We start from the raw sequence: 20,126 nt of genomic DNA on the forward strand, positions 1-20,126 counted from the left end.
CAAAGATTTTATTTGGCATAAGACCAATGGCAAAAGAGGAATACATTATGTATCATGGCCAGAACTTTGTAAACCGAGAATTGCTGGTGGTCTGAACTTACATTCAGCAGTTCGCAAAGCAGGTCCTCTCATGGCCAGACTATCTTGGCGATTCATGCAAAGATCTGATTCTCTATTCCATAATATTATTACTTCTAAATACAGTAATAATATACTTGATGATGATAATAAACAAGGAACCTCTATGGCTTGGAAAATTCTAAAAGAGGGTGGAAAATTCTTAAAGCCTCTGTTGAAATGTTTTGCAAATCTGAGTTTATGGTTAGACTTTTAATGATAGCAAACATTCATGATTTCCTACGACTGCCTTGCCTACAAACTTTTCAGGTCCACAAGATTGAATGCAACTCAAACCAGCTCAAGATCGGGTATATTTAGGTTGAGTCAAGTCTGTATTTTTTCCTTTCTTGAGTCAATTGTAAAAATGGTTCCTGATGCTAAGTAACGTTGCACACACATACTTGAGGGATTTTCTGAGTTTTTCTATTTTGAGTACATCGACCTGGATAATGTTCATATCGGCTAGGACAATTTAACTAAAAATAGAAACCCTAATTAGGGCGTCCGGGTTAAGCAGCCGTCATTAAGCAAATCATCCTGAATGATACTTATATCGGTTAGGATGACAGGCTCAAATAAAAAAGAATCAGCCATCATGATCAATTTAGGTATTCTTTATTTTAAAATATCGGCCCAGACGATCTCCATATCGGCCTGGATGATACAGCACAATTATTCCTAAATTAATCTGGCAACTATGGAAAACAATTAAGGTTGATTGATACGATCACATCGACCAGGCCAATCGCAGAATCGGCCAGGACGATATCCTGGACGATTGACATCGACCAGCATCTATTCCGGGAGATGTTTGGGATGATTGAACTCGAATTTGAACTAATCGGCCAGGACGATATTGTATCTTCCTGGACGATGTAACCAATTTTCTTCTGATCATCCCAAATTGTCCCGATTGATTGAGCTTATTTTGTACTGATCGGCCAGGATGATAGACGATAAAGTCGGTTCTTAAAATTCTATTTAAAGGACCTGAATTTTCTCATGCTCAAGACCTTGAGTGCTACTGTCTTGACCTAAGAGAGCCTTGGGAGAGGGAGAGAGAGAGAGAGGGAGAGAGAGAGAGAGAGAGAGAGAGAGAGAGAGAGAGGAACTTGTGAGGTGGAGTTTGTGAGAGGGATCAAAAAGGTTGCTCTAAGCAAGGTTCCAAGTAATCATCTTCGTTCTTCATCCTTCATCCTTGGGAGGTTCTTGAGAGGTCTACTTCAACAAAAGGTCTGGGCTCTCTGCCCGCTTCAGGAGGAAGCAAAAGGAGACGGTTCTTTGTCGCACCGGGGTTGGTGAAAAGGAGTCTATTATAAAGGCTTCTCCGCCTAGCTGTGGGAGCTAAAGGAAAGACACTTAGTGAAATACTCGGAGGGTGCCTCCGAGGAGTGGACATCAAGGATTGACCGAACCACTATAAATCTGGTGTGATCTTTCTTTGTTTTGCTTTCACGTTTATTTATTTTTTGCACTCTGATTTCTATGGTGATTTTGGTTTTAACTTTGTGCTTTACATAAAGAAATTTTTTAAATACCAATTCAACCCCCCCCCCCCCTCTTGGTTAGCCTCGGGCTAGTTCTTAATGGCTTAACATCCCTAACGAACTTTCAAAATGGAAAGTGGAGAATGGGAGGAAAATCAATGTCATCAAAGACATTTGGATTATTGACAAATGTTTTGGAGCTTGGCCAACATTTGTGGATAGCAATGGAATGGAAGATGCAATGATGAATCATTTCATATCATTAAATGGCTGTTGGAATGTGGGGGAACTTTGTAAGTTCTTTCATAAGGAACTTATCTCCCTCATTTTACGAATTCTAATTATCCATACTGTTGATGAAGATTACTTGGAAGAAATTCAGCAACATACTGGTAAGACCATCACGGCTATGTCTTATGAAAAGTTTTTAAAATGTGAAATGGAAGAGGGAGATTTTGGGTTTTCATCTTGGCTAAGGAAGGTGAAGCTATCCCCTCAGGTGGAATTGTTTTGGTGGAGAATGAGCAAGTTTGTAGTCCCAATAAATGAATTTCTCGCTTACAAGAAACTTATCAATCACAACCTATGCGCAAGGGGATGTCAACAAGTTGAGAGCATTGAGCATATTGCTGTCCACTGTAAGAATTTGTTTGAAATACTGTTAAAATTGCAAGGATGGGGACTTAATATCCTATCTTTTGTTCACTGGAGGAGTGCTTGACAGAGCTCAGGAAAACTTCTATAACTTCTTCTAATACAGCCAAGATGTACTGTACTGCAGTTTATGAATGTTGGAAAGGTAGGAACAGGGAATTACATTAACTACACTCTAAACAGTTCAATGATTACAGCAAATGTATTATCTTTTGCAACGATTCAGGCTAATCCAATGTTAGATAGCTGGGATGCTAACCTCCCTAGGGAGTTACAACAAGTTTGGCACCTTCCACCGCTAGATTGGATCAAGATAAACGTTGATGCATCTCTTTTAACCTCTAATATGGCTAGAATTGGAGGGCTTTTTTGAGATCACAAGGGAAGAGTTCTAAGTATTTTTGGGGAAAGAAGAGTGCATTGGGATGCGGCACAACTTGAATTGGAGGCTATACTATTGATAAGGAAATATATACAAAGATGGATGCTAGATAGGAAAGGTATAATAATTGAAGGTGATAACTATAATATCATCAAGTTCATGCAAAATTATTTGAATAAAAAGTTGAGGCAACATAGCAATTGGAAGGACAAAGACCTACTTTTTCTGACCGACTTCAATAAGGTAATCTTTCATCATGTTCATAGAGATTGTAACAAGGAGCTGATCTTTGTGCTACTTTGGCTATAGACGATAATTTATGTTTTGAGGACTTTCTTTTGCAAGCATACCTTCTTCCTTATCTAGTTTAGTGAAGAAGGAATGTGAGCCTTTACTCTAGTATTGTACCTTGTTTCTGGTTTCTTTTTGGTTTTATAATGTATTCTGCACTTCTCAAAAAAAAAAAAAGATTTCTTAGGATATGAACCTGTACTTCTTTTTTTAGTAAAAATTATGGGTTCCCTGTCTCCAATACAGCATGTCTTATTTTGAGCATTGCACTAGTATTCAAGATATTCTTATTTCCCATTAGGAAACTACTCATTTGCCTCTTTAGTGACACTGTTTTCCCCCATCGGAGTCTTGCTATGCTGTAATAGTAATCCTTTAGTTTTTCTATGTGGCATATTTCTTTCATAGAGTCTCATTACTCAGCATGGGTGCTACTTTTATATTTCCCTAGTGATGTTGTTGATTTCCAACTAAGCTTCATTCCTAGTTATGAGTGTTTTCTCTTTACTATTTCAATATCTTCCCAATCACATAGTTACTTTCTCTTACTTCTGCCTATATCTCATTCCCTATTTCAAGAAAGATGCATTAATCCATTTCTCCCTTTCCGACTTGATAGACTTGTATGGTATGACTACGATGCAAGCTCAAGGTTTCTTTCCTTTTTATATCATCAGATATGTATGCTGGTTGATTTTTTAGTGTTCCTTTATTCTACTGTTAGGCATATTCACTAGGTAGAGACTCTTCTATAAAGAATATATGCCATGCAAAGGTGTCTCCTTCCCTTTTGTCCTAATATAGACATATGCATCAAGTGGACATTAGGTATTATGATTGGTTTCTTATGAGTGTAAATAATATTATATTTTATATATTAAATTTCTAGCTAAACCATTTTATTTTATTTGTATTTGTGTAAGAAAATGCAAAAAATGTGCAAAATAATTTAAGTATGATATAGTGTAATGGCGTCGGATGCTATACCATCGTAGCTCTATCATTGACACCACTAGAGCGCCCAATATGGATAGGGTGGTGCTCAATCTTTGTTTAATAATGTCACAGCATTGGAGGCGCCAACACTATAAACCCAGTCTCTATTTGCATAATGCCTCGACGCCAATTTCCAGTGCTGCCAAGCCAAGGGGAGTGCTACATGGACAGGTCAGCAGCACTGCAGTGCTACAGTTGCATCCATTCATGACATGATATGCTAACAAAGTAACTCAACTATTCACTAAATAGTAGGTCCATTTCAGCAAGCATTATAGCTGTGTAACTCCTTTAGCGTTGAAACATTAATTCATTTTATGGGAGTCATGGCGCAAGTGTCTCGAGAGCCTCTTTGCCAAAGTTCATTTTTTGTATTTTTAATAAATAGTCTAATTGTAATGTTAGTAAGGGAGTTCAATAACTTAGTGAATTTCAGTCTTCACAGTGCTTCTCTTTAATTTCCTTAGGAGTGACAACTAAGGAATTTAGGGAGCACTAGATCCACTTCATAAGAGTTTTAGTTAATATTTATGGAAGCAATTCTATAAGCTCAAGGAAGAGTGTAATGGATATCATTAAACATATATGAATATATCTTTTCTTTTGTACTTTGTTTCTCATATGCAATTAATGAAAATGAGTTTTGTTCACTTGTTCTTCATGTTTGGCTAAATTCTCTAATTTTGGATTAATGGTGTAAATGAAATATGGAGTACTATTGATTTATCTTCATAAATTATTTTATGATATTTTTAACAAACCAAGACTTCATTGAATATGCGTAGTGTCTATATATAATGTTAATATCTGGTGTAAGGTAGAGTCGCATCGGCCTTTTACCTAATAAATGCATCCCTTCCATAAGTCGGAGTTTTGGTGCACTTATTAGCTCTAGAATTACTATGGTTATCTGAGTAGCACGTACCATCAAACAAACTATAATTGATTTAATGAGCCATTCACAGTTTCATTGTCTGAAATAGTTCATACTTACACAAGCATGGCTTAATATTTGAGACAAGCATATGACTAATGGTAGGATCAACCATGTAGCATGTTCACGACACAACTATGATCTCAGCCCAGCCCCAACAACAATATTGATGGTGCGATGGGAAAAAACTAAAGTCGCATAGAAGATAAGGCAACATCACCATTGAATTTATCGACTTGAGCAATATGCACAAGGCACCAAAGGGCAATATTCTCGAATGAGCCACATTTGCAATAATATAATGGACTAGGTATATTAGATTAGTATGGTGCAAACATTTACATATTGCATGACATATACCAAATTCATATAGATTAATTATAATGAGGGAAGTTTAACAATACAGATTTGACTTACTCTTGTAAGATTTTCATTGGGTGGCATACTATGGGAGTTTAGAGTGGTATTGAGGTTAGAAGGATTTAAAATGTCATTTATTTCTTCACTCTTTAACTGAGTGGCTGGTGATGTATATGCTATGAATAACATCAATATAAAAGAGAATTATTAGAAAATATATTGTATTTAGATTTCCTCATTCCAAAATATTTAATCCAAATTGTGTTTCTTTTAAATTTTTTATTGATTGTAAACTAAGTGATTGAATCTCCTCTAAAACTTATTTTAATTAAGTAGGATAATTATTATAATTATAGCAGATAGTATTAGTATTTTCTAGTAAACATTATTCTTTGTGGGATCAATACTCTATTATATTAATAAAATTAGAACCTAAAAAAATTGAGAGAACCCTTTCTAAAATTAGAGACATGATTTTTTTTTAAAATGGCTAACCCTATTAAGACTTAGATCATTATAGACCTCTTAAGGATTTTGTAAAGGATTTTGTAAACCCTTTGGTAAGAGGAATTCATTAGAGCATAAATAAAGCTACCATCCAAGTTAATAATTTGAATTAAAACCTTCAATCATTTAGATAATACAAAATTCTCACTTTGTAGGAACTCTGATTGAAGATCCTAACATATATTTAACAAATTTCTTAAAAATTTATGTAATATTTAAGTACAATAATGTTAGTGATGATGTCATTAGACAAAGATTATTCCCATTTTCTCTAAGAGACAAGGAAAAAGTATAGTTATATTCTTTATCCCCACGCTCTATTACCACATGTAATGAGTTGGCCCAAAAATTTCTAGAAAAGTATTTCCCACCTTCTAAGACTACCAAACTTAGAAATGATATTACTTTTTTACTTATTTAGAAGGAGAATATATTTATGGGAGTTGGGAGACATTCAGGGAGATGCTTAGAAAGTGTCCCTACTATACCTTAATCAATTGGTTGATAATTCAAACTTTTTACAATGGATTTGTAGGATCCCTTAGAGCCATAATTAATGTTACAACTAGAGTTTCTTTAATATCAAAGCCTTTTGAGGATGCTTATAAATTAATTGAGGAAATGGAAACAAATAATTTCCAGTGACCTATTGATATTGTGAATCTTAAGAGAGTGGCAGGAGTAAATGAAAATGATTCTTTATCTATTTTGACTACTCAAGTTATTGTTATTTCTAAAAAAATGGATTAATTGAAGGATAATAGTGATCTTAGGAGATATAGTATTGTTGCATCATGATATGTAGTATATTAATGCTACCCATAGAATTTGAACAAATATATCATGAAAGAAATAGGAAGGAATCCTTAGAAAATATTATTCTCTTATCAGGAATGCAAATGAATAATCAGTCTAATGCTCTTAAAAAAATAAAAATCAAATAGGGTAATTGGTTAGGTTGATTAAGTATCAAATCATGGTAGAACAATGTCATAATATCCAACTTAGAAGTGAAAAAGGGTTAGGAGTCCCTAATAAAGTGAAAGACCAACCCTAGGATAAGGATGATATGGAGGAACAACAAGAAAATAGGACCCCTTCTAAACAACCTGAACCTGTTAAAGAATTTCAAAAGCTTTATAAAAAAGTTGTTGAGAGACCACCACCCCCTTTCCCTGAGAGGTTAATAAAAAAAATCTTGACAAACAATTATCAAATCACTTAAAAGTGTTTTAAAAATTAACCATTAATATCCCCTTCTCTGAAGCTTTAGAATATTCATCAAGGATATTTTGAGTAAGGAAAGGAAGATTTGTTATTATGAAATAGTGGCATTAAGTGAAGAATGTAGTGCCATTAAAAAAAAGAAAATTCCTAAAAAACTTAGGGATCTTGGGAGTTTTACCATTCACTTAACTATTCGAGATAAATTATATGGGATAGCTTTATGTGACTTAGGATTTAGTATTAACCTCATGACTCTATCTATTTTTAGGAGGTCAGATATAAGAGAGATTTAAAAATTTTTATGTTACTTTTTAATTGGATGATAGAACTTTTACTTATCCAAAATGAGTAATAGAGGATGCTCTGATCAAGGTTGATAAGTTTATATTCCCTATTGATTTTATTATTTTATACATGAAAGAAGGTAAGGAAATACCTCTCATTTTAGGTAGATTTTTCTTAGCAATAGGGAAAGCTATAATTAATGTTCAAAAGGGAGGATTAACAATGAGAGTTCAAGAACAAAAGGAGAAAATTAATTTATTAAAGTCTATAAAATTATCTCAAAAAAGGAATGATGATTTCTTTAGGCTGGATTTGGAGGACGTGCTAGTATAAGATCTAAAATAAAATTTGTTGGAAGGAGAAGTGATTGAGAAAGAAGAAGAAGAGTAAGAACAAAATACATTTAACGAGCCCATTGAATTAAAATCTAGAGAAGAAAGTTCGATCAAAGGATATTTTGAATTATTTGAAACTTTATCTTTAGATAAAACTCTAAGACCTTCATTTTAAGAGGCCCCAACTTTAGAACTTAAAGCTTTACCTTGTAATCTTAAGTATGCATATTTGGGTAAATATTCCACGTTCCCTATAATCATTTCTATAAATATATGACAACATCAAGAGATCAAATTGAATAAGGTATTAAGTAACTATAAAAAAGCTTTTGGGTGGATTGTTGTTGACATTAAAGAAATTTGTCCTTCCATTTATATGAATAGAATCTTAATAGAGTTAAATTCTATACCTAAGGCTGGTCCTCAAAGAATACTTAATCTGTCCATAAAAGTTTTAAGAAAGAGATTCTTAAATGGTTAGATGCTGCGATTATCTGCCAAGTTTAAGATAATTCCTTGGTTAGTCCCATTCATTATGTTCCTAAAAAAGGAGGATTGACTGTTATATCCAATGAACATATTGAATTGATACTCACTAGAACTCTTACAGGTTGGAGGATTTGTATTGACCATAGAAAACTAAATAAAGCCTCCATAAGAGATCATTTTCCTTTTCTATTTCTTGATCAAATGCTTGATAGTTTGGCAGGGAATCAAAATTTTTCCTTCTTAGATGGATATTCTGGTTATCATCAAATTCCTATTACACATGAGGATCAAGATAAGACTTCTTTCACCAGTTCCTAAGAAACTTTTGCTTTTAGGAAAATGCCTTTAGGTTTTTGCAATTCTCCTGCTACTTTTCAAAGATGCTTGATATCTATCTTTTCAAATTTAATTGAGCAGGGTATTAAAATTTTCATGGTTGATATATCTGTATTTGGCACTACATTTAATTCATGTCTAAAATATTTAACTATTATTTTAAAATGATGTGTTAAAACCAATTTAGTGCAAAATTGGGAGAAATGTCAATTCATGGTAACTGAAGGCATTATCTTAGGGCATAAGATATCTAAGGAAGAATTAGAAGTAGAAATTACAAAATTCAGGTGATTGTAAAACTTCCTCCATCTAATTCTATTAAGGGGATTATAAGCTTCTTAGGGCATACTAGTTCTTATAGAAGATTTATAAAAGATTTCCTTAAAATTATCAAGCCTTTATGTCACTTGTTAGAGAAATATGTTTTTTTTTTTTTTCTGTTTGACTGTGCATGTCATAAAGCTTTTCAATACTCTAAAGCATCATTGACTACTACTACAATTATTATTGGTTAGAATTATTAGCTACTATTTTTGTTTTTGACAAGTTCAGATCTTATTTGATTGGAACCGAGGTTATTATTTACACTTATCATACTACCATCAAATATCCTATGACAAAGAAAGACACTAAACAAAGACTAGTTAGGTGGATTTTTTTTTAATACAATAACTTCATATAGAATTTTTTAATAGAATTGATACTTAAAATCAAATTGTTGATCATGTATCTACACTTGAATATCATGTATTAGTTGATATTAAAATTATTTAAAAAACTCCCCGATAAATATTTATTTACTCTTCTGTTGAACAAATCTCCATGGTATGCTAACATTGTAAGTGAAATACTTCCTCATGAATTATCTATATCTCAAAAGGAAGTTTGTGCATGATACTAAATCTTACTTTTGGAATGAAACCTATTTATCTAAATCTTGTAATGATTAAATCATCAGAAGAAGTGTTCCTGATGAAGATATAAATTACATTATTAGTGAGTGTCATTACTCAAATTATGAGAGATATTTTGAAGGATTCAAAACTGCTTCTAAAATCATTCAAGCTGATTTTATTGGCCTACCCTATTCAAGGATGTAAATGAATATATAGAAAGATGTGATCAGTGCCGAAGGGTAGGTAATATAACTAAAAGAAAGGAAATGCCAATGATTTATGTTTTTGAAATATAAATATTTGACATGGGCCTTATGTGCCATCGCTTGGAAATCAATATATTCTCATTGTTGTTGATTATGTTTCCAAAGGGATTAGAGGTGTAGCAACTTCTAAAGGTGATGTTCAATTGTGATTACTTTCTTAAATTAAAATATATTTTTTTCTAGATTTGGGATGCCAAGAGTTTTAAATAGTAATGGAGGAATTCATTTTTATAGTAAAATAATAGAAACTATCCTTATGAATTTTGAGATTTTCCATAGGATAGCTACTTCTTACCATCCCCAAGCTAGTGGGCAAGCTAAAATTTGTAATAGGGAAATTAAGAGGTTATTGGAGAAAATTTTCATTTCTAATAAGAAAGATTGACTATTAAATTGAATGATGTATTATAGGCCAATAGAATTGCATTTAAAACTCCAATTGCTATAACTCCTTATAAATTAGTTTTTTGGGAAAACTTGTCATCTTCTTTTGGAATTTGAGCATAAGGCCTTCTAGGTAGTAGCCAAGAAATTGAATTCAGATTTTGGAAGTGTCAAAGAAAAAAGATAGCTATAATTTAGTGAATTAGAAGAATTAGAAAAGAAGCTTATGAAAATGCAAGAATTCATATAGAAATAATTAAAAAATGTCATGATAAAAAACTTCTTAAGAAAGAATGCACACCTGATCATGATGTTTTACTTTTTTAATTCTAGAATTAAGTTATTCTTAGGAAAATTAAAATCTAGGTGGTTAGGGCCATTCACTTTCATAAAAATATTTACCTATGAAATTGTGTTGAAAATATTGGCTGAACTACTATGATTTTGATTATAATAAACATTATTATTTCTTTTATACTCTATTATTATATGTCTATTTTGTTTGCCCTGCTTGCTAACCTTTTAGGTCCACATATTAACTTGCAATGCAAATTAGCTTAGGATCGGGTAGACTAGGGTTGAATCTGTCTATAATTTCAATTTTAATGTGCTTTTTACTTCCTGGAGTTATGTCGTGTAACTAGTGGACCCCAAGCTAAGTAACCTTTCACACGTACACTCAAGGGAGTGGGTTAGCGAGTTAAAGAAATTTATTAGTTTTTGACTTAATAGGATGATTTCTATCGTATTGGATGATCAGTTAAAAAGAAAAACCCAAAGCAGGGCATCCCTATTAATTAAGAGTGATTAACTAATAATACTATATGATCCTTATCATACAATATGATTAGTTCATATTATGAAAAATAGTTTCCAATCATAATTGATGCAATATTTTAATTTTTAAATTTTGTACATATCGTATAGTATAATCAACATCATCATGGATGATAAATGATAATTATGCCTAATTAATCATGTGATTAGGAGAACAATTTTGGTAAAATTAAATTTGATCCGATCGTACAGAACGATCTGTAAAGATCGTCCTAGATGATAAAGAACATCCATGGGATGATAAGGGATCACCATATATCGTACTAGAAGAAAACTATATTTTTTCAACTAATCGTCCATGATAATTGACCTCATTCATACTATATGATAGAGAATTACATTGGACAATATTTCATTGCCATGTATCATACTAGATAAAGTTCAATAATTTTATACTAATCATCTAGGATAATATTATAATTGTCAAGGATGATCAATCTATTTTTCCCGAACTAATTGTATAGGGCAATATAGTTCGTATTGGATGAAAGGGCTATTTTAAACTAATCATACATGACGATTGTATGATCGTACTAGAAGTTCAGTGCCGCTAGATTGAAAATTAAGGCTTTTTATGGCTCTCTACTTAAGCTCTCATATTATCATTGAGATAATCTTTTGATGTTAGGCTGACTTGAGAGAGAGCTTAGAGAAAGAAGACAGGAGAGCTTCGAGATAGAGATATTCTTGTGAGGCTGAGTTATGAGGGAGTTACAAAGGTTGCTCCACGTCAGGTTTCCACCATCTACATCAAGCTTCTTCCTTAGTTCCATTATTGGTATGGGAAGACTTTCATCAGCAACGGATCTAAGGCTCTCTGCCTACTCGAGGAGAAAATAAAAGGATTCCAAGGTTCTCTACCTACTCTAAGAGGGAGTAAAAATATTTTTTAGATTCTGTGTCTACTCTAGGAGGGATTAAAATAATTTTGAGGTTCTCTACCTACTTCAGAAGGGAGTAAAAGGATTCAGAGTACTTTACCTCATCAGGTCAATGAAAAGATTTTGTAAGGGCTTCTCCAGCTTGCTGTAGGGGCAAAATGAGAGACTAATTTTAGTGCAATATCAAGAAAGGAGGTTTCCAGAGAGTGTGCATAGGTCAAATTGACCGAACAACTATAAATCTGGTGTGTTCTTTCAATTTTCCTCTCTACATTTAATTTCTATATTATTTTGGGATTTGTTTAATGGTCAAAATATCTTATTTTTGTTATTATGAAATTAGTGTTGCTTCCAAATAAATTATTTGTTTTAAAACATTCAAAAAGATTTTAAAAAGATTTTTTTTCTTCCTTAAGAAATTATCGCATATGGATGCTAGTACAAGATGGTTATTTTACACCTTTTCAATTAGTAATTGGTGTTAAAACTAAAATACCTTTTCTTGAATGTACTACATATGATAGAGATTTAGCCCAACTAAATGCCAAATATTTAAACTATTTTTTCTGTGTTTTAAAATCTGAAGACTACATGCGTATTTTTGCATGTACTACTTGTAAAGAGATTTGGAATAAACTCTACATAACATATGAAGGAATAAAGGAAGTGAAATAATCTAAATTAAATATTCATCTTCATGATTATGAAGTTTTTTGCATTAAACCTAGTGAATCAATTTTGGAAATGTATACTAGGTTTATTCAGATTATTACTTCCATACATACCATAGTAAGAGAACTTAAAAATTGTGAAAAATAACAAAATTCTTCATTATTTACGTTCTTCCTATGATGCAAAAAAAACTATTATTACTGAATCTAAATATATGAATGTTTATTCCATAAATAACTTACTTGGGTCACTCATTGCCTACGAGTAAGGAGTGAGTCAAAAGTAGCTTGATATAGGTGAAAGGAGAAAGGAGAAAATTGTAGCCTTAAAGGCTAATGATTTTGATATTGAGTCATCTATATAAGATAATAATGACATTGCATTGATAATTAAATAATTCAAGAGCTTTTTAAAGAAAAAGCAAAAAAATTTATCAATAATGGAATAAGGGTTTGAATGGTAAAAGTTAAAAAAAAAAATTGATTTTATATGCTTTAAATGCAGGAAGCCAGGGCACCTAAAGTCTGGTTACCCAACCCTAAAAGCTCACCCAAGTAAGGAGAAGGGTGACAAAAAAGCTACATTCAAGAAGGGAAAGAAAAGGACTCAAAAAGATTTCTTGGCATATTAAACATCAAACTTCTAAAACTGAAGCAGAGAGGAGGTAACCAACATATGCTTAATAGTTGATGATCATCTTGATCATTCTGATCAAGAAGAGGAATGTGAGCTTACTTATGATAAATTATTTAAAGTTTCAGGAAAAATTCATACAACATATATGAAGCTTAAAAAATAAAATGCCATCCTTAACTCTGACTTTTCAATTATGCAAAAAGAACATGAATGCCTAAGGAAAGAACATTCTACTCTATATAGTAATCACGTGGCCTTGTTAGATAAACTTATTATTTTAAATAAGAAGAAGTCCAAATTAACTGATAAGCATGAATCCTTAAAGATATAACATGTTAAATTAGAAATTGTATACAAGATATTAGAAACTCTTGCATCTGAATTAGATAATAGGGAGCATGCATTGAAAATTGAAATTTTAGTTCTTAAAAGTGTAAACTAAATTTTACAAATCAAATTAAGCTCTTTCAAATAAAATAAAAAACTACCTTCACTTGAAGAGTTTTATAATCCATCACTTTAGCATGCATCATTCAAACCAATGAAGAGGCACTATAACTCAAATAGATTAGTAAATCTTTTTTTAGGTGTTAGGTGTTTTTCTTATAGCATGCTTGGACATATCTCTTACACTTGCACCATTCACCATAAAACACATTTAATATGAAGACCAACATTTCAAAATTCATAGTATATCATGTATACATTTTATACTTCTTTCCATTGAAAGTTCGTTAGGGATGTTAAGCCCTATAGAACTGGCCCAAAGCTAATTAAAAGATAGAGGTGATTTGGAAAACTTTAAAACCAAAGATAAAACTCCAACCAAAATCACCACAAATAAAGTGCAGAAGAAAAATAAATGCGGAAGCAATAATAAGAAAATAACACACCGGATTTATAGTGGTTCGGTCAAACCTTGACCTACGTCCACTCCTTGGGGCACCCTTCAAGTATTGCACTCAAATCGTGACTTTCCTTTAGCCCCCACAGCTAGGCGGAGAAGCCCATACAAAATCACTTCCACCTTCCCCGGTGCGGCGGAGTCGCCGGGTCCTTTCTCTTCAAGTTTCCCCCACAAGAACGAAGCTACAATGGCTACCAAAGATACTTACAAAGTGCCTTGTCATAGCTTAAATAGAAGAGCTAAAAACGAGCTCATTAATGCAAGTTGCCGACATTATCGTCCAAGATGATAGGCATATCGTCCTGGCCGACCAGTATTAATTTATCTCATATTCAGCCGCGGGACGATTTTGGGATGATCAGAAGAAAATTGGTTACATTGTTCCTGGAGATATCACGATCGTCCAGGCCGATAGTTTAAAACTGATTTCAATCGTCCTGATCATCGCCCTGAATTTGAGCTGTCTGATGTAGATCGTCCAGGACATCGTCCTGGCCAATCAGGCGATCGTCCCGGCCGATGTGATCGTTATCAAATCAACCATTAATGCTTTCCAAAGATACCAGATCCAATTTAGGCAAATTGAGTTAGATCGGCCTGGACGATATTGAAAGATCGTCCAGCCGATTTCCTAAACTAAAGAATTCCTAAACTTATTATGGCGGTTAATTCTTTCTGAATTAAGATTATCGTCCTGGCCGATACATGTATCGTCCAAGCCGATATCAATGACGGCTGCCTTAATGAGGGATGCCCTTAATTAGGATTTCTGATTTTGGACATATCGTCCAGGACGATATAAATATCGTCCTGGCCGATATTACCAAAAATAGAAATCTTATAGGGACAATAGGAAATCTTCCAAGTCACAAATCAACAGATCCCACACCAAATACAACAAACTCAAGAAAGGAAAAAGATTACAAACTGACACAGACCTAGTCTACCCAATCTTGAGCTGGTTCCAAATTGCAGTCTGATCGTGTGGACCTGAAACGTTAGCATATAAGGCAATCGTAGAGAAATAAGGAATGTTTGCTATCATCAAAATCATAAACCATAGATCTGCAACATCCATAAGATGAGAGCCAAACCTATTTGGGTTACTAAATGTAACATCTGATGATTTTATAAGAATAATCTCATAGAAGGCCTCATAAGAGCATGTGATACCTGGACAATGGATGTTTAAGGCACATGATTGGAAATGTAAATCAATTCATTTCATTGGATGCTAGGGTAGGAGGCAATGTGATACTTAGAGATAATACCATTAGGAGAGAGATTGGATCAATTATAATTGGCAACTGCAAAATTTCATTATTGAAAATGCTTTACTGATAGATGACTTGGATTTAGAAGAATCTAGGTTAGAATTTTTTTTTAATTTATAGTGATCATGGTGGAGAATTTGAGAATGTGAAAGTTGAATCTATATGGAATAAGTGATAGATCATAATTTTTCAGCTCCTAGAGTCCTTCAACAGAATGGGGTTGCTGAAAGAAAGAACAGGACCATGATAGAAGCCACTACAACCATATTAGCTGAATACTCACTTCCTAAATACTTTTGGGTAGAAGTGGTGAATACAGCCAGTTATGTTTTGAATAAAGTAAATGTTAGATCCAAGCTAAATAAGACGCCCTATGAAATTCTTAAGGGTAGGACACCGAACCTCCCTCACCTTCATGTCTTTGGATTCAAGGTGTTCATTCTGAATAATAAGAAATATCTACTTGGAAAGTTTGACCCCAAATCTGATGAACGGGTGTTCCAAGGTTACTCAAATATTAGGAAATCCTATAGAGTTTTCAAAAAAAGAACACTAGTAATATAAGAGATCACTCATATTGTATTTGATGAATCTGAGAATTCTGAAGGGTCTAGGGTTGAAGAACAAGAGGTTGTAGAAATTACCCAAGGGTTAGAATATACAAATTTAGAGGAAATGGTTGAACCTGAAAACACATTGCCTAGAGAATGGATATATTCTTCAACTCATCCTAAAGAACTGTTCTTTGAAAACCCATTTAAAGGTGTTAGAATTAGGCATGGACTTAGAAAAGAAGTAAACCACTCTGCCTTCATTTTTTTGACTAAACCCATTTATATAAATCAAGCCCTACCTGATGAGTTATAGATCCTAGCTGTACAAGAAGAGTTAAAATAATTAGTAAGGAATGATGTTTGGGAGCTAGTTAGAAGACCTAAGGACTTGAGTGTGGTTGGAACTAAATGGGTTTTTAAAAACAAAATGAATTATTCTAGTTTAGTGGTTAGAAACAAAGCAAGATTAGTGGATAAAGGGTATAACCATATAGAAGTAATTAATTTTGAAGAGACTTTTGCCCCTCTAGCTAGATTGGAATCCATTAGGGTGCTACTAATCTTTACTTATTTTAAGGGATTCAAGTTGTACAAAATGGATATCAAAAGTACTTTTTTGAATAGGGTGATAAAAGAAGATGTATATGATGAATAACCCCTAAGCTTTAAAAATTCACAATTTCTTAATCATGTGTTCAAAGTAAAAAAGACACTATATAGACTAAAACAAGCACCAATGGCATGGTATGAAAGGCTAAGTACATTTTTACTAGAAAGAACCTTTATTAAGGGGAGCATAGACACCACCCTGCTTCTAAAAATGGTAAGAAATGAACTACCGATTGTTTAAATTTATATTAATGATATTTTGTTTGGATCCTTTGATAAAGGTTTTTGTGATGAGTTTTCAAAAATAATGAGTAAGGAATTTGAGATAAGTTTAATGGGAGAGCTGACCTACTTTTGAGATTTAGCATAAGGTAGAAGGATGATCGAACTTTTCTTAATCAATCGAAATACATTAAGAACATCCTTAAGAAATATAAATTGGATAAAGTTAAGCCAATCAACACTCCCATGAGTTTCAATATTCAATTAGATAAGGATTTAAATGAAAAATCTATTAATCAAAAGAAATATAAAAGAATAATTAGATCACTTCTTTACTTAATTGCTAGCAGACAAGAGTCCCACATGATTGTTATTAAGAGAATTCTTAGATATCTCTTAGTAACCCCATACTTATAAATCTGGTATCCTAGGCATACAACCTACTTTTAAATCATAGGATATTTTAATTCAATTTTTTTAGGATGCCAAGTTGATAGTAAAAGCACTTCTAGAATATGTCCATTCATAGGACACTCCTTAGTCTCTTGGTCTAATAGAAAATAGAACTCAGTTGCCTTATACACTGTTGAAGCTGAATACATAGCCTTAGGAAGTTGTGTGGCCCAGGTCCTTTGTTTAAAACAACAAATTATGGATGTAGGACTACTTGTAGGAATAATTCCAATATTATGTGATAACACTAGTGCCATCTGCATTTCATAGAATCCATTCCAACACTATAGGACCAAACACATTGATATAAGACATCACTTCATTAGGGACCATGTTACCAAAGTGAACATAGGGCTACATCACGTAGCCATTAAAAACCAACTTGCTGATATCCTTATAAAACCACTAGTTTTTAAAACATTCAGCATCTTAAAAACCAGATTATGTATAGTAGATATTCATGCTTGAAATTAATTCTTTCTATTTCTTTTTGTTTATTTTTATTTTATTTGTTTGTCTATTTCATTTTATGTTTTAAAATTTTTGATGTTTTTCCTTCGGTGTTTTTAATGGAATCAGATCAATGTTCATTTTTAATATTAATTTCTCAAATGACATTTTTGTTTTAATGTTGGTTTTAAAAATTAGAAAGTAGTGATTGACTCCTCTAAAATAGTTAAAGAAAGAATATAAGATAACTATCACTCTTCCTCTAACTCCTTTAATGGTGAATTTTCTTTTTGAAGCAAAATCTATTTCAAATTAAAAGTTGGACTTAGAAATAGAAATCTATTTTATTCTCCAATCTATCTCATATGAATAATGTTCCAAGTCAATGAATCACTTTCAAGTTTTTTTAATCAGGTTGTTGCATTTATCATATGGATATGATTATATTTTGTACCTTACTCTTCTTTATATTAGAGAGTAATTTTTTCTTATCTTATATCTAAAAGATAATATCACAGCTAGGAATTTTTAAAGGTTTTGAAAAGAAGCAAGCTCGCAAAAATGACAAGAAGCATAAAATGAGCCCAAAATTAAAAAGATGCTCAATGACCGCCAAATAATTGTAAATTACATATAGTGTATCAAAAATTAAAAGATGCGCAAAGCATGCAAAATAACTAAAAAAGAGGCACAAAATGAGCCCATAAAGAATTAAGCTTCCTTCTCTTTCAAATCTTTACATCTTAGAAGAATCCATGCGCAACTTGATATCTTCAAATACTTGAATTTAAAAATCATGATTTTTGGTTGATTTTTTTTTGCAATATTATTATATCAAATATTTTTCTAAAATAAATTTTAAAAAGATCACTTTTCCTATTTAATTTCTTATTTGAATTAGATTTTTATTTAAAATATAATTTTATCCTGTAAGGAGTTCGTGTTAGGGTTAACAAGATCGGTTTTCTACACCCCCCCCCCCCCCCCCTTCTAGTTTTCAGTATTTTTAATTTATTTCTTACTAATTTTTAACCTACTCATAAGGGAAATTTATCATTTACAAGAGTTGATTGATTAAAAAAAAGATTTTTTATTTTGATTTTAATTTATGATTGGTTTTAGCTTATTTTAGTTCTGTTTTGTATTTTTTTGTATTTTTTTTTGAGACCCTCATTATCATCACATTCCATCTCCTAAATGCTTTCTCACACTGTCCAAGACTATCCACATCAACCCGTATAATCTTAACAGAAATTCTAATCACTAATCACTACACATCAAATGGTTGATCTGAATCAATTATTGGTGATTATACTGGACAATTCTCATTTCATCCTCTACGACCCACGTGGTAGAAATGATTGAATGATTTTATTGTAGTTTTTTTTAATAGCGGATGCAAATTGCATTAAAACTAAAGGAATAAAGTAAACACAACCTACTAAAGTAAAGAGAAACTTATACAGTCCTTCTTGATCAAGTCAACAAAAATTGATGGAAGTTCCGTATCTAAAGAATTTTCCCAATAAAAATCACCTAGTAAAGCAAAGTGGGAGCAAAAATCAGCAACCTTATTACAATCTCTTTGAACTAATTTAAAAATAATATTGCTGAAAACTTCTATGAAGTATAGGTCCAGTCTTTGGGATTTCATCCTCTCAGCCTTTCTTTTTATTGATAGTTGGAGCTTATTGATGATATTTACATTATCACCTTCAACTATTATTCCATTATAATCACTCATCCATCCTTGGATATAGTTGTCAAATGTGAGAAAAATTTTTTTTTTTGACAAACTGCATAATTTGCATTAAAAAAAGACGAACAAGAAACTAAGTGATAGAGGATCTATCACTTTCCTCCTTTAACAAAGAAAATAAGGTAGGAGGAACCTTGTTAACTTCTAGAGTATCCCAAGTAAAATTGCCATTAAAAGCATGGTTAGCACACCAATGTGCCACCTTATTACAATCTCTACTAACATACTTGAATAAAATTACCTCAAAGTTGTTGAGGAAGTCGAAGTCTTCTTTAGAGGATTTATTCAATCACCTTTTGTCCAGATTAGATAAATTTTTAAAATGTTTCATAACATTGTAGTTGTCTCCTTCCACAATTATGCCTTTGGATTTGAGCTTCCAATCTTCAATGATGTTTCCAATAGACCGAACAGCCAACCATTCTAGTTTTCCGATATCCCATTGAACTAGTGAAAATCTGTAGGCCAAAAGCATTCTTCCTCTATGATCTCTCAAGATTCCACCTATTCCAGCATTATAAGAGCAATGTAGGGCTGCATCTATGTTTATTTTGATCCATCCGGGTGGAGGGGGATGCCAAGAATAAGGAGTTAGCATCTGCTGGTTGGCATTCCAGTGGTCCGGATGTATGTAAGAGAATGAAGTAGATGCATAAGTAATAGCATTAGTCACCATAAATCCATCATCCATTTCTTTACCTTCATGAATAAGAGTATTCCTACTCTTCCAGGAAGTAAAGACTAAAGAGCAATATAGATTTTTAATAAAAGAGTTATTAAAACTCTTGTCTTTCAAAAAAGAAAGAACATCATTCAGATTCAGGAAAGATGGTATCTCGAATCCCCAGCTATTAGCCTTATTAATAAGCAAATTTAATCTGAAACAGTTTGCTGCTATGTGATTGGCATCTTCTACTAAATGA

This window comes from Dendrobium catenatum, unplaced genomic scaffold (assembly GCF_001605985.2).
Source record: "Dendrobium catenatum unplaced genomic scaffold, ASM160598v2 fragScaff_scaffold_1444, whole genome shotgun sequence".
Taxonomy (NCBI): domain Eukaryota; kingdom Viridiplantae; phylum Streptophyta; class Magnoliopsida; order Asparagales; family Orchidaceae; genus Dendrobium; species Dendrobium catenatum.